The sequence below is a fragment of the Panulirus ornatus genome, chromosome 68, assembly GCF_036320965.1.
Source record: "Panulirus ornatus isolate Po-2019 chromosome 68, ASM3632096v1, whole genome shotgun sequence".
NCBI lineage: Eukaryota > Metazoa > Arthropoda > Malacostraca > Decapoda > Palinuridae > Panulirus > Panulirus ornatus.
The window spans coordinates 23,348,753-23,365,427 of NC_092291.1; the positions used below are offsets into that span (position 1 = coordinate 23,348,753).

Here is a 16,675-nt window from a genome sequence, read left to right on the forward strand (position 1 = left end):
CCGAGTCTGGCGGCGGCGGTGGTGGGGCGCGGGCCTGTGGTGCTGGCGGCGGCAGCAGCAGCAGCAGCAGCAACGGTGGTAGTCCATAGCCACGCCGAGGGAAGTGGTAGTACGACCAGTCACTCCTCCTCCTCCTTCTCCTCCTCCTCTTGCCAGACACCCTAATCAGTCACACACCCATCATGTGTCACCATCACGCCCATCATTAAGGCCATATCCCTAGTCATCCCTTACCCCCATCAGGTACCTACCACAGTGGCTAACATTACGCCAACCTTTGACAACTACCACCACACTCATACCACGACCCATCATCGAACACACCACTGGTGATAACCTTATTCATCAAGGGTCACTACTCCGTACAAAACGCGGGTTACCATTATTATGACCAACACTACCCCATTACTGACCTTTATTCCCATCACTGGACGTGACCACACGTCTACTTAATGGTCAGAAACACTCCTTCCATCAATGAATCTCATCATACTTATCACTAACCTTACTTAACCAGAGGGACCCTTCAGTGACAAGCACCAGACCCGTCACTGACTATCATTAAGCGGGTCACTCCTCACCAGCACACCCAGGACTGACCATCCTCGCCATGCCTACCACAGGCCTTCACCACACGCCATTCCCATCGCAGGTCAAACTCCACACTGGTCTTTGAAATCCCACAAGTAAATCAATCACTAGTCACCATCACTTCTACAACACAGGCATTCAACGCACACGCATACCAGAGGCCGCCTCCACACCCACCGCTGGTCCACCTTACGTCCACAGATTGCCCACGACCCGGGCGAACGCGATCGCGTCCACCACACGACCACTCACACAGTGAAGGTCCTCGCACACATATCCACGTCACTTCCAGCCATCCTGATACGGATTCATCCTCCTTCAAAGTGCATCCCTCATTGCCTCACACCCGGCCGACCCATATTACCTGTATCACTGGCCCACACCATGTGCACTAATGGCACACACTCGGCCCTTATCCCTGCATCACTGACCCACACCACGTCTGTCGCTAGTCCTTATCACGTCCAGCAGTAGCCTTCACCAAGTCCACCAGTGGCCCATACCACGTCCATCACTGGCCAACACCACCTCCATCACTGGCCGACACCACCTCCATCACTGGCCGACACCACGTCCATCACTGGCCAACACCACGTCCATCACTGGCCGACACCACCTCCATCACTGGCCGAGACCACCTCCATCACTGGCCCATACACCACCTCCATCACTGGCCAACACCACCTCCATCACTGGCCCATACACCATTGACCCACACCGTGTCCAGTTCTGGCCCCACACAAGAGTTCCATATTGCTTTATAGAATAATATAATTCATGACTCATCTCGATATGAAGATATATTTAGTCCTCACCTCGGATGGAGATCTAATTATCTTTTGTGTCAGTGAAAAGTTAGCCAATGCCGCTCGCCCGTGACCACCCACACGACCCATGAATAAGCCGTGTGTACTCCCACGGAGTAACTCACACGCACGCACATACAGGCTGACCACTGACGCACAGGGTTGGGTGGGAGGCGAACTTGTGATGATGGTAATCGGATTACGTGGAACAATCAAAATTTGTCACGAGTTACGACGCTGTGGGACACATCCCAGGTGTTGTGGTCCATGCTGACACACCACCACCACTGCCACCACGATGACCAGAGGTGTTGGTACCACCAAGATCACAGGTGTTGGTACCACCACGACCTCATGTGTCGGTACCACCACGACCTCACGTGTTGGTACCACCACGACCTCATGTGTTGGTACCACCACGACCCCACATGTTGGTGCCACCACGACTTTAGGTGTTAGTACCACCACGACCTCAGTTATAGGTACCACCATGACCTCAGATATTGGTACAACCAAGACCACTGGTGCTGGTACAACCACGGACCCAGTTGCTGGTACCACCAAGACCCCCCTGAGCTGATACCTCCACGACCTTTGGTGCCATGTATCATCCTGGCACGCCCTTGACTTTAGGTGCCATGATTCATGATAGCACCACAACGACCAACACTTCTCCTCCTCCTCCTCCTCCTCCTCTACCTCTTCCACCAACGAGGAGAGGAGAACAGAGAGAGAGAGAGAGAGAGAGAGAGAGAGAGAGAGAGAGAGAGAGAGAGAGAGAGAGAGAGAGAGAGAGAGAGACAGACAGACAGACAGACAGACAGACAGAGGTGAGAGACACAGGAAAGAACCAGGAAAGAATAGATAGCAAGGCGTAGCTGTGACAGAAAACGAGTATGGCTCAGAGTAAGAGAGTGCTATGAAGGAGAGGATATAGTAGTTCTGTGAACGTGATGGTTAGGGGAGAACGTGTTATAAAAAAAAAGAATGAAAATAGAATTTCTGTAACGAGGAGAGAAAAAGAGACGCTGGTAGAACTAGAGGAAGACCTTTAACGAGCTACAAGTATCAGAGAGAGAGAGAAAGAGAGAGAGAGAGACAGACAGACAGACAGAGAGACAGACAGACAGAGAGACAGAGAGCATAATAGTTATGGCTGTCAGAGACCCACACACTACAAGAAGGAAGCAACAGACAGGCCTCAACATTGTTCCTGGGAGATAGGAGGGACTTGGGGCACCGACTGAACGTAAGCGAGTAATTCAGGGGAGGTTAAAGTACCCCAAAATGAGGCGACGTACCCTCCAGAGAGGCTGTGTACTCTCTAGGGAGGTTAGATATTCTTCGGAACGTCGGGTACTTTCTCGGGGGGGGGAGTCTTGGGATGATAAGTACTCTCCGGGGAGGCTATGTACTCTCAGGGGTGGCTATGTACTATGTATTCCTCAGAAGGCTACAAAATAAAGAGGTTTGACACACTCTGGGGATACTGTATACTCTCCGGGGGAGCTTATGTACTCTCAGAGCAGACTGAGTACTCTCAAAGGTGGCTGAGTATTCACTGGAGAGACTATGTACTCTCTGGGAAGGCTATGTACTCTTCGAGGAGCCTTGATACTTTATGAGGAGGGTAAGTCATCTCTGGGGTTGCTAACGTACTCTTCGGGGAGGCAAGTGCTCTCAGGGAAGTCGGTGTATTATCTACTATTTGAGGAGTCTCTGTACGAGCCCTCCTGATTGATGTGTACTCTTCGTTAGAGGATAAGATTCTCCCGGGGAGGCTAAATACTCCCCATGGAACCTACGTATTCCTAGGGGAGGCTACGTAATCTCCGGAGACGGCTATGGCACTCTCAGTGGAGGCTACAGACTCTCCGAGGAAGGATAGATGCCCCAGGGTAGGTTACATACTCTGAGTTGGGGCTACAGACTCCATGGAAGGCTAAGCACCCTCCATGGAAGGCTAGGTACTCTGTAGTATGTTTCATGCACGACACCGTCCGTGTATACGTACGTCCTCTCCAATTAGGCAGGATTCCTGTGCGTTCGTTCGTGTGTCTATGGCAGCTAAGGTCGTGGGTGGTCATTACCAATGGATGGACGTGTCTCCGTGAATACGTATGAGGTGGGATGGTGGGGAGGGATGAAAGATTACCAAGCGAAAGCATAATTTATTAAATAATTCAATATAATCATTGGATAATAGAGAGATCTAGGCTTACGGAATCTGAATTATTTTACCCGCATAAATGTCGGTTGTCAGGCCTCAAATTGACAATTTGCTGGGTTCGTTCTTGTGTGTGTGTGTGTGTGTATGTCTGTGTATGGTCATGATGTGTATTTATACCTATTTTCTTACGTGTGTCTATTCCCGTGTCGGTCATGAAATCCGTTTCTGTCTTTATATGATAGAGCGTGTGTGTGTGTGTATGTGTGTCTGTCATATCGTGTAGTACAGGGAGGGTGTTCTACACTCGTAAGGCATCATGTGGAAAAAGTAAAATGATCTCACAGTGACCCCGGAGTGACTCGAACACCCAGCCTTCTGATCTGGAGTCAGACGCGCTACCATTGCGCCACGGGGCCCTTGGGGACAGCTCGGTCCGTCCGCACACCCGATTATGTGTGTGTGTATGTGTGTGTGTGTGTGTGTGTGTGGCAAAAAGGGAGATAACATTTTTAGGTAAAGATAAATAAAGGTTTATTGAATTCAGGCAGCCATTCGACCGTAAACATACAGTTAAGGAACTGCCTCTGTGTGTGTGTGTGTGTGTGATAGGGAGGTTGGTTAATCACAGAAGAGGTTAAGATCCAGGTGGGCCTGGATACTTCTACGCTGTGGATAAGCACATAAGTCTATCTACATAGTACAGGTACTACAGGAGGTTTAAACAGAGCAAATGTGATGGTTTATACATTATAAATCTAGTGGTGATGCGTTGTACGTTAAGTGACGTAGAGTGTTTTATCGGGTGAATTGTAATAGTACTGTGTTAATGTACAGTGTTGATGTACAGTGTTGATGTACAGTGTTGATGTACAGTGTTGATATACAGTGTTGAAGTACTTCATGCTTATAATGGCGAACATTTAGTGATGTAAAGTGATACGCTCGTTGATTTGCAGTGATACTGTGTTGACATATGTATCTAATGGTAAATATCATGTGATGAACATCATCACATTGGTTGCTTTATAGTAATATAGTAGTAGTTGACGTATATAGAACAATGGGGGAAACTATGCTATCTGCTTGTTTAGCATGGCAATTGCTCGTGGATAGTTTAAGACATTTATGTCGTAGGGATACAACAATTCTCTTCATTGTACGATCGCTGGTTGGGACAAGGTGACTGTGGTTCGTGCATCTGTCAGTGGAGGTTGTTAGTCTTGCTGGTACGGTGCTTAGTGCTGGATGGCAACCTCACCGGCCGCTCGGAGGATCTGATGATGTATGTCCGTGTCGTGTTGTATATACTGAGGTGACCACACCTCCGACATAGGCCTCTCGAGAGAGAGAGAGAGACGCGCTAGTTCACGGGTAAGTGTATCTAACTTGTTTATATCTTTCAAAATCAGAGTCATCCGAGGTAGATGCTATTGTGTGATGATGGTAGTGGGTTCGGTGAGGCGTCATCCAAGTATCATGGTTGGGGGAGGAGAGAGAGAGAGAGAGGGTTAAGTTCGACATGTTGGCCTGTAGGAGCCCCGAGAGCGCCACTGACATTGAAGGTTGGACGGCTCGTGTGTGTGTGTGTGTGTGTGTGTGTGTGTGTGCTATTCTCCGTGTGTGTTAATGATAGAAGCACGAACTGATATATATATATATATTTTTTTTTTTTTTTTTTTTATACTTTGTCGCTTTCTCCCGCGTTAGCGAGGTAGCACCAGGAAACAGACAAAAGAATGGCCCAATCTACCCACATACACATGTATATACATACACACGCACATATACATACATATACATCTCAACGTATACATATATGTATACATACACAGACATATACATATATACACATGTACACAATTCATACTGTCTGCTCTTATTCATTCCCATCGCCACCCCGCCACACATGAAATGACAACCCCCTTTCCCGCATGTGCGCGAGGTAGCGCTAGGAAAAGACAACAAAGGCCACATTCGTTCACACTCAGTCTCTAGCTGTCATGTATAATGCACCGAAACCACAGCTCCCTTTCCACATCCAGGCCCCACAGAACTTTCCATGGTTTACCCCAAACGCTTCACGTGCCCTAGTTCAATCCATTGACAGCACGTCGACCCCGGTATACCATATCGTTCCAATTCACTCTATTCCCTGCGCGCCTTTCACCCTCCTGCAAGTTCAGGCCCCGATCGTCCAAAATCTTTTTTTACTCCATCCTTCCACCTCCAATTTGGTCTCTCGCTTCTCCTTGTTCCCTCCGCCTCCGACACACATATCCTCGTTGTCAAAATTGTCCTCGCTCATTCTCTCCATATGTCCAGTTATTTGCTGTGGAGATAACTACAGTGGTCTCGCCAGTGGCCTCGCCACATCCTTCCACGCCACCATCAGACCACAATCGTGCCCTCTTCCTCCACAAGGTCCTCACCCGAGTCGCTCTCGTCTCACAGATTCACACTCCTCGAATCACTCTTACGTCTGTAGCAGCTGATGGCGTTCTTCTTCCTGTGAGTGTGTTTCAGTAGTGTATCGCACCCTCTTACCATGTGCTTTGTCTGTCTGTCTTATAAGGAGAGGAATATGTTTCTTAAGGTATTAGGTATTATAGGTTGCAGTTTACATTTACTCGTATAGATGCCAGAATCACAAAGATTTTTGCAAAACTAAACCAAGAAACTAAGTGACCGTTTGAATGGCTTACACCACACTAACCAACAGACTTTCAGTGTCCGCTTTCCTTAACAGCCCAAGCAGACTGTCTTGCTTTAGACCACGTCCTCGGACACATGATCCTCAACTCCATCACCCGTATATAAAGAAAAAAAAGCAAATTCAAGAATAATCATCATTCTGAGCATTCTTAGGATTTTCTCTCTTTGATCAGCTGCATGACTCAATTACTCCTCTTTCGTAGTTACACCAAAAATGACTTAGTTTCCATACGCGGGAATGCTGGAACACGCGCACCTTCTGCCAGACGACCCCATCTGAGACTGAAGGTTCTTACCATCTACTACCTTCGTCCTGTGTTGAAGATCCTCCTCCCACACTACTTCTTCAGTAGTCTTTTCTTATCCAGGCAAGCCATCATCACCCAGAAGTCGCACCGTCGTCCTCAAGGCCCATATATTCCTGCTCTAGGGTCATATCGTCGTGCTCAAAGGTCGTATCGTCGTGCTCAAGGGTTGTATCGTCGTGCACAAGGGTCGTATCGTCGTGCACAAGGGTTGTATCGTCGTGCACAAGGGTCGTATCGTCGTGCTCAAAGGTCGTATCGTCGTGCACAAGGGTCGTATCGTCGTGCACAAGGGTCGTATCGTCGTGCTCAAAGGTCGTATCGTCGTGCTCAAGGGTTGTATCGTCGTGCACAAGGGTCGTATCGTCGTGCTCAAGGGTCGTATCGTCGTACTCTAGGGTCATATCGTCGTGCTCAAAGGTCGTATCGTCGTGCTCAAAGGTCGTATCGTCGTGCTCAAGGGTCGTATCGTCGTGCTCAAGGGTTGTATCGTCGTGCACAAGGGTCGTATCGTCGTACTCTAGGGTCATATCGTCGTGCTCAAAGGTCGTATCGTCGTGCACAAGGGTCGTATCGTCGTGCTCAAAGGTCGTATCGTCGTGCACAAGGGTCGTATCGTCGTGCACAAGGGTCGTATCGTCGTACTCTAGGGTCATATCGTCGTGCTCAAAGGTCGTATCGTCGTGCTCAAAGGTCGTATCGTCGTGCACAAGGGTCGTATCGTCGTGCTCAAAGGTCGTATCGTCGTGCTCAAAGGTCGTATCGTCGTGCACAAGGGTCGTATCGTCGTGCTCAAAGGTCGTATCGTCGTGCACAAGGGTCGTATCGTCGTGCTCAAGGGTCGTATCGTCGTGCACAAGGGTCGTATCGTCGTGCTCAAGGGTCGTATCGTCGTGCTCAAGGGTCGTATCGTCGTGCACAAGGGTCGTATCGTCGTACTCTAGGGTCATATCGTCGTGCTCAAGGGTTGTATCGTCGTGCACAAGGGTCGTATCGTCGTACTCTAGGGTCATATCGTCGTGCTCAAGGGTCGTATCGTCGTACTCTAGGGTCATATCGTCGTGCTCAAGGGTCGTATCGTCGTACTCTAGGGTCATATCGTCGTGCTCAAAGGTCGTATCGTCGTGCACAAGGGTCGTATCGTCGTGCTCAAGGGTCGTATCGTCGTGCTCAAGGGTTGTATCGTCGTGCACAAGGGTCGTATCGTCGTGCTCAAGGTCGTATCGTCGTGCTCAAAGGTCGTATCGTCGTGCTCAAAGGTCGTATCGTCGTGCTCAAAGGTCGTATCGTCGTGCTCAAAGGTCGTATCGTCGTGCACAAGGGTCGTATCGTCGTGCTCAAAGGTCGTATCGTCGTGCACAAGGGTCGTATCGTCGTGCACAAGGGTCGTATCGTCGTACTCTAGGGTCATATCGTCGTGCTCAAAGGTCGTATCGTCGTGCTCAAAGGTCGTATCGTCGTGCTCAAGGGTCGTATCGTCGTACTCTAGGGTCATATCGTCGTGCTCAAGGGTTGTATCGTCGTGCACAAGGGTCGTATCGTCGTACTCTAGGGTCATATCGTCGTGCTCAAGGGTCGTATCGTCGTACTCTAGGGTCATATCGTCGTGCTCAAAGGTCGTATCGTCGTGCTCAAGGGTTGTATCGTCGTGCACAAGGGTCGTATCGTCGTACTCTAGGGTCATATCGTCGTGCTCAAGGGTCGTATCGTCGTACTCTAGGGTCATATCGTCGTGCTCAAGGGTCGTATCGTCGTACTCTAGGGTCATATCGTCGTGCTCAAGGGTTGTATCGTCGTGCACAAGGGTCGTATCGTCGTACTCTAGGGTCATATCGTCGTGCTCAAGGGTCGTATCGTCGTGCTCAAGGGTCGTATCGTCGTGCTCAAAGGTCGTATCGTCGTGCACAAGGGTCGTATCGTCGTACTCTAGGGTCATATCGTCGTGCTCAAAGGTCGTATCGTCGTGCACAAGGGTCGTATCGTCGTGCTCAAAGGTCGTATCGTCGTGCACAAGGGTCGTATCGTCGTGCTCAAAGGTCGTATCGTCGTGCTCAAAGGTCGTATCGTCGTGCTCAAGGGTTGTATCGTCGTGCACAAGGGTCGTATCGTCGTGCTCAAGGGTTGTATCGTCGTGCACAAGGGTCGTATCGTCGTGCTCAAGGGTTGTATCGTCGTGCACAAGGGTCGTATCGTCGTGCACAAGGGTCGTATCGTCGTACTCTAGGGTCATATCGTCGTGCTCAAGGTCGTATCGTCGTGCTCAAAGGTCGTATCGTCGTGCTCAAGGGTTGTATCGTCGTGCACAAGGGTCGTATCGTCGTGCACAAGGGTCGTATCGTCGTGCTCAAGGGTTGTATCGTCGTGCACAAGGGTCGTATCGTCGTACTCTAGGGTCATATCGTCGTGCTCAAAGGTCGTATCGTCGTGCTCAAAGGTCGTATCGTCGTGCTCAAGGGTCGTATCGTCGTACTCTAGGGTCATATCGTCGTGCTCAAGGGTCGTATCGTCGTGCACAAGGGTCGTATCGTCCTGCACAAGGGTCGTATCGTCCTACACAAGGGTCGTATCGTCGTGCTCAAGGGTCGTATCGTCGTGCACAAGGGTCGTATCGTCGTGCTCAAAGGTCGTATCGTCGTGCACAAGGGTCGTATCGTCGTACTCTAGGGTCATATCGTCGTGCTCAAGGGTTGTATCGTCGTGCACAAGGGTCGTATCGTCGTGCTCAAGGGTCGTATCGTCGTACTCTAGGGTCATATCGTCGTGCTCAAAGGTCGTATCGTCGTGCACAAGGGTCGTATCGTCGTGCTCAAGGGTCGTATCGTCGTACTCTAGGGTCATATCGTCGTGCTCAAGGGTCGTATCGTCGTGCACAAGGGTCGTATCGTCGTGCACAAGGGTCGTATCGTCGTGCACAAGGGTCGTATCGTCGTGCTCAAGGGTTGTATCGTCGTGCACAAGGGTCGTATCGTCGTGCTCAAAGGTCGTATCGTCGTGCTCAAAGGTCGTATCGTCGTGCACAAGGGTCGTATCGTCGTGCTCAAGGGTCGTATCGTCGTACTCTAGGGTCATATCGTCGTGCTCAAGGGTCGTATCGTCGTACTCTAGGGTCATATCGTCGTGCTCAAGGGTCGTATCGTCGTACTCTAGGGTCATATCGTCGTGCTCAAAGGTCGTATCGTCGTGCTCAAAGGTCGTATCGTCGTGCACAAGGGTCGTATCGTCGTGCACAAGGGTCGTATCGTCGTACTCTAGGGTCATATCGTCGTGCTCAAAGGTCGTATCGTCGTGCACAAGGGTCGTATCGTCGTGCTCAAGGGTCGTATCGTCGTACTCTAGGGTCATATCGTCGTGCTCAAAGGTCGTATCGTCGTGCTCAAGGGTCGTATCGTCGTGCTCAAAGGTCGTATCGTCGTGCACAAGGGTCGTATCGTCGTGCTCAAAGGTCGTATCGTCGTGCTCAAGGGTCGTATCGTCGTGCTCTAGGGTCATATCGTCGTGCTCAAAGGTCGTATCGTCGTGCTCAAGGGTTGTATCGTCGTGCACAAGGGTCGTATCGTCGTGCACAAGGGTTGTATCGTCGTGCACAAGGGTCGTATCGTCGTGCTCAAGGGTCGTATCGTCGTACTCTAGGGTCATATCGTCGTGCTCAAAGGTCGTATCGTCGTGCTCAAGGTCGTATCGTCGTGCTCAAGGGTCGTTTCGTCGTGCTCAAGGGTCGATTTGTCGATCTCAAGTGCCTTGTCGTCCTCAAGGATTGTATCGTTGGGCATTAAGGATGAAATACAAATATCACTTTTGCAATGTTCGCCAACTAGACATGCACTTGTGGTAAAGATTTATGAACCTTCAAACCCACGTTAATACTGGACGGCAGGTCTGACAATAACTGAAACAAGTATAACAATGTACAACACTGTTGACAACAGCTTTGAGAAATCTACCGTACGGAGAGGAGTTAAGAGGATTCAAATTCCTTTTAAGAAGCGTAGATCTTATGGTGAACTAGTAGAAGGTTTCACAACCATAAAGAAAAGATCGACGGCATAAATCGCGAGGATTGCTTTGAAATGCAAGAAAATGTAGTTAGGAAAACAAATGGAGTAAATCTTAAAAATGATAAGATGTAATATCAATGTTGGGAAAAGTTTCTTTTGCAAATAGTTTCGTTAAACCTTGGGATATCGCTGGAAAGAGTGATGGGTTGGTAGGGAGGTCTCTTACTGTTCTATCCTTACTTCATCCGCTTAGATTACAAGTAGAAATAGATAGAAGTTGTAAACAGATTACCTAGAGATAGGCCAACGGGCTTCCTGTAATCTGTCTTTTCTATGTAGTCTCAGTTGCCCCTAACCCTGCCGAAGGGCTTTCATTCTTTCCTGAGCTTGATCTGATGCGCAGGTTTGTGTGTGTGTGTGTGTGTGTGTGCGTGTGTGTGTGTACTGGTCATAGCTTCAAGCAGCTTAACATCCCGAAAACACGCACGACACAGTGTATTCCTGTGGCATTCCACGGGCCATTTGCGTCATGTTTGTTATGCAATTTTCTTCCCCGCCTTAAATAGAAGCTTGTGTTTCTGAGGATCTCTCTCTCTCTCTCTCTCTCTCTCTCTCTCTCTCTCTCTCTCTCTCTCTCTCTCTCTCTCTCTCTCTCTCTCTCTCTCTCTCTCCCTTGATCCGGTGCGCACGGCCAAGCGCCTCCATTAATCAGCCTTCCCCATCCCTTCTCTCGTCGTTCGTAACGTATCTAATCCCTTAAACTGTATCTTGATCCATATCTCTTCACCCTTGAATACCATTTAAATGTCTCCCATTCTTACATTGGGGTTTTCAACACCTTTATATATATCCATCTCAATGCAGTCGTGAGTTCATTCAATCCTTTGGTCTGCTGTGACCACATCTACTGCACGCAAACACTGATGAACCATCTGTCTTCCCAGGACGCCGAGAATTAATGGTTCATCCCCTTTGGCGAGGCCGTACCATATCTCACTTTCCAGATGGCCTTCGTTATCCCTCCGCACTCAGTCTTCATCAAAGACCTCGTCTCTGTCACCCAGCCTTCACCTCTCCAGCCTCAGAGTAGATTTTTTTTATGGATTCAACCATGATTTTCCTTGTCTTTTCTCCTACACTTGATGGATCACGAGAAATAATTATCTTCCGTCCGTATCCTATGTAAGTCATGTAGCTTGGATGCCGCTGTACAGACTTCTACCCATGCCTCCGTTGCTACATCTCGTGTCCTCATATGAAGTTTCTCTGACGTTGTCTATCATGTCTTTGATTTTTCCCTGAAACAATTCTTTCCTTAAGTTAGTTACGTGTACCATCTAGTGCCTCTCTTGCCTTTTGTGTGCGTGTGTGCACGCGTGTATGTGTGCGTGTGTGTGTGTGAGTGTGTTAGTCATTCATATTTTTCCATCCAATCATCGATAGTCTTATAGCATGAAAGCCCTTTAAGCCTTATAGATAACTCTGTGTTAGTTGATGTATGCCTTAAAAAGAGGATTAGATAAATAGATGATTATACTTACTCTCATCTAACTCCATTCTCACACTGCATACTTCACCGTTTGTCACTGAGTTACACAATTCCAATCAGACTGACCCGAAAACTTATCCTCTGTCGAGGGATGATTGAAATTAATGGTTTTAGTCACACGACCACTCAGATCTAGGAACCCTCAACCAGAGGAGCTAAGTTTCATCGTTGTGATAAGGCGATCCTAAAAATTAGGCAGGATGGTAATGATTAATATGAGCTGAACTCGATCTCCACAATACAGCGTGTTGGTACGCACTCCACTTTTTTCCTAAAGTTCCAATAATCAGTCTGTCTTTAGGAAGTCGGTACAGCGGATTAATCAACATATAATCAAAACCAAAAAGTCAAAAATAATCTTATAGCATGACTTGACATGCCACTTTCATTAAATGAGACTCTTTATATATATATATATATATATATATATATATATATATATATATATATATATATATATATATATATATATATATATATAAAACACTTTTCAATTTACATATGAGGTTAACTTATCCGTACAGTTCAGTACTGTAAGGGAAGAGAAAAAACAAAGTTCAACAGGAGTAAACATTATGTACATTGAAACGTACTAAACACTTCACCAGTCAATGTACTCTGTACATGATACTACACTCACATTAGGCACAGATATAAGAACTTACCCTGATAAATGACACAGTTGAACATGTAATACACTATCTCCTTTATAACTCTCTCGCTTTCTCTCTCTCTTTCTCTCCATGATTGTATTATTCCGGATCTTTTAAACAGAGTGGACTCATTATGTTTGTACTCACAAAACTTACGTAATGTTATATTACTCAGTAGCACACTTTTATGTGCTCTTGTCTGTGTACGAACTCGGGCGAGGCTGTCAATCTTACATCTAACGTTCGCATACACATCTCAAGAGTCAAGTATCATCATTCTCTTAATGTCACAGTTTCGATGTTCAGTCAGAACGGCAAAGCTGATGATGGTGATTGATGGGTCCACAGGTTTAGGTCACGGGGTTATAGCTAGCAATACAAGGGCTCGAATGGTAAGAGGAACTAAGATAAGATTAAAAAATTGAATTCAGAGTTGTGTTGCTAAGTCTGGGAACGCTGGCTGTCCAAGCGAACCACACGCTCCAAGCTCCTTGTCTCTCAAGAGCCTTTGGTCTGTTTGTGTTTGTGTGTGTAGGGTTGTGACAGTGAGGGATTGAACAACTTTCTGCCCCGTCAGACGTCTCCTACAACACTCAACTCCTCCCTGAGGGCTGGTAGGAGTCTTGGCAAGGCAGGTAGTCTTGACAAATCTCATAAACAGTGTGAGTGGAAGTAGGTTAAGTCTGGCTCTACTTCCGCGTAGCTTTGCCTGCAAAACTTGTTTACTGCATGAAGACTGAGGGAGCTTTTGCCTGATATTCATATTCATTACGGAAGGTCTGACGTAATGCGAAGTCTCCTTATGTGACGAGGCCAATCAATGGAAAGTGTTTAAGCCATGATTTCTCATTTGCATACACTAGAGCCAGGCAGACACTTCAGCCAAAGTTAGCGAAATTTGGTCAAGTATTGAGCAACGGCTTGTCATACCGACAAGCAAAACGCTGGCATAAATTACCTCCTCTCTATAATACGTAGTCATTGTTGATCTCTTCAGTTACTCCCTCTGGTCATCTTTATATCATATATATATATATATATATATATATATATATATATATATATATATATATATATATATATATATATATATTTCTTTTTCTTTTCTTTCAAACTATTCGCCATTTCCCGCGTTACCGAGGTAGCGTTAAGAACAGATGACTGGGCCTTTGAGGGAATATCCTCACCTGGCCCCCTTCTCTTTTCCTTCTTTTGGAAAATTAAAAAAAAAAAATGATGAGATGGGAGGATTTCCAGCCCCCCGCTCCCTCCCCTTTTAGTCGCCTTCTACGACACGCAGGGAATACGTGGGAAGTATTCTTTCTCCCCTAACCCCAGGGATAATATATATATATATATATATATATATATATATATATATATATATATATATATATATATATATATATATATATATATATATATATATATATCATCCTCTCTTGGTGTAACACTCGTAAACTGGGGTAATAAACTTTTCTTCTTCCACGTCGCTCCTCCAACTTGAATCTCTCACGTATTGAGTACAATATTATGTCTTCCTCTGTTCCCCTCCCTCAGCCTAATCATCCTACGTCTTTCTTGTCCTCTCCTCTCCATGCACCAAGACCCGTCATTATTTACATCTACTTTCAAAGAAAATTGATTCGCGTTCATTTCATTAAGGTTCCCCCACATCTCAGGCTCTCAGTCTAGATAAAGAGGTTCTTGATGGAGTTCCTAAACTATACGAGACAAACATTAGTCTACACAACCCACTCTCATCTCCCCCTAACAGGCAGAGGCGGCGGGAGTGTGACCCTTGTGCATCAGTGATATTTCACCTTTTGCCCCACAAAAACTCTACACTTTTCCCGTCACACAAAGGATCTAATAACCAGCCAGTCATGTTTCTCTTGTGTCGTATGAAAAACAGAAATTGCTTTTTTGCGGAAGCACACTTTATTGACCCATACTTCTTTTTTAACACGGGACGCCAGCGGACGGCAGATGGCTCTGGCCATAGACACTCTCCCCCGCTCACCTCGACCTCCCACTCACCCATCACCAGCCCTACACCACCACCCTCAGATCCTTCTCCACCACTACCAGCACTAGACCCCCGACCCTCTCCACCACCACATAGCCTGAACCTCTCTCCCTCAGCATCCCCAACATTTAACTTATCTCGGCACTACTTTAACTTTCCAACGTTGGGAAAGTCTGATCCCTCATGAGCTCACAAAATCTGAGACATTTTTTTTGTTTTGTTTTCTGTATCGTATACTCGCATGACTATTGAGCTTCTTGTCGCTAAATCTATAGTTGTCTTCATGAGAGGGTTTCTGTCAGGGTCACAAGGGAGGGATCTTATGTCCATACTATCTCAAACGCCTCCGCCAGAGATGCATACACTCGTATAGAGAATATTCTGTGCCAGGTATCTAAAATGGCAGAGAACTTAGGGTGACATAAGCCCACAAGTTTGAAGATACATTATGCCAGAAGTTCAAGCACTCTAAAGCACTTTCTGTGTCATAAGGTCTCAGCATTTGGAGGATTTACTCAGAAGGTATCAAGAGACACGAAAGGTGTGTTATGTCTTATCCCCACACAGCGAGAGGGTCTGTTGTGTTATAACATCACGACACCAGAGGACCTGTTGTGTTATAACCTCACGAATCAAGTGGGTCTGTTTTGTCATAACCTCACAACACTGGAGGGTCTTTTATGTCATAGCTTGATGATAGAGGGTCTGTTGTCATAATTTCACGGCACTGGAGGGTCTTTTATGCCATAGCTTGAAGATAGAGGGTCTGTTGTGTCACAATTTCACGACACTGGAGGGTTTCTTGTGTTATAACCTCACGACGCTTGTGGGTTTGTTGCGTCATATCCTCATGAAACTAAAGGGCCAGTTGCGTTCGTACATTCCCGATACAAAATGGTCTGTTGCGTCATAACCTTACAACCCTAGAGGGTCTGTTGCGTCATGACCTTACAACCCTAGAGGGTCTGTTGCGTCATGACCTTACAACCCTAGAGGGTCTGATACATCATGACCTTACAACCCTAGAGGGTCTGATGCATCATAACCTCATAACCCGAGAGGGTCTGTTCTGTCATAACCTTACGTCACAGAAGGGCCTGTAGTATGATGACCAGAAAAGCCAGTTAAACCAGCTGACATCAGTACTAAGGTGTGGCACAGCGTGCGTAGTAGGATGGTGAGGAACAGCATATCCCCTCACCCTCGCCTTCCCCTCGCATCCTCTCACGACCACTACCCATGACGTCATAACCAACTCAGCCCTGACGTAAGTTTGCGATTGATGACGTCGTCATTCTTTCCGAGGCAACGTTGTTAGGTCCTCGTTCATCAGTGACTTACTGACACGAACGGATTTTCCCTGGCTTCGTAAAGGCTTCGAGAATCTGATCGTAACTGTAAATCTTAGTGGGAAAAAAAAGATCAGAAAAACGTATATGGCAGATTTATCTAGACTTTAAGAGAAGAAAAAATAAGATTCATGGTATCCAGAGCCAATTAATGTAATCCAATAATTCAGGTCCAGCTGAATTATTGCGGCCGAGAACCAAGGCAAACTTTACTTTGCTGGCGACTGTTTACAGACCAGGAATTGGCTGGTCTCCTGGGAGTTCGATGTGGATGAGACCTCATACGTCCTCACTGAAACCACAGAGAAATGAGGTTGTTTGTGTGTATATCAGTGTATATATACATATATATGCATGTAAGTGTTTGTAAAGATATATGTAACTGTTTCCTTCCGTGTGTGTGTGTGTGTGTGTGTGTGTGTGTGTGTGTGTGTTTGTAAACATATATGTAACTGTTTCCTTCCGTGTGCGTGTGTGTGTGTGTGTGTGTGTGTGTGTGTTTTCTCGGGTTTTTAT

The 16,675-nt window shown here is 46.9% G+C and overlaps 1 long non-coding RNA gene and 1 other non-coding gene across 2 annotated transcripts in view; one reads left to right on the forward strand and one right to left on the reverse strand.

Moving 5' to 3' along the window:
* Positions 1-3,911: 3,911 nt before the first annotated feature.
* TRNAW-CCA (transfer RNA tryptophan (anticodon CCA)) lies at positions 3,912-3,983 on the reverse strand. The gene has a single exon. It is a non-coding gene; the product is annotated as a tRNA-Trp (tRNA).
* An 818-nt stretch (positions 3,984-4,801) lies between these two features.
* Positions 4,802-16,675, forward strand: part of LOC139747495 (uncharacterized) — a 148,407-nt gene continuing 136,533 nt past the window's right edge. Inside the window, exon 1 of the long non-coding RNA XR_011712403.1 lies at positions 4,802-4,938. This is a non-coding gene — a long non-coding RNA (uncharacterized lncRNA). The remainder of the gene's footprint in view (positions 4,939-16,675) is intronic.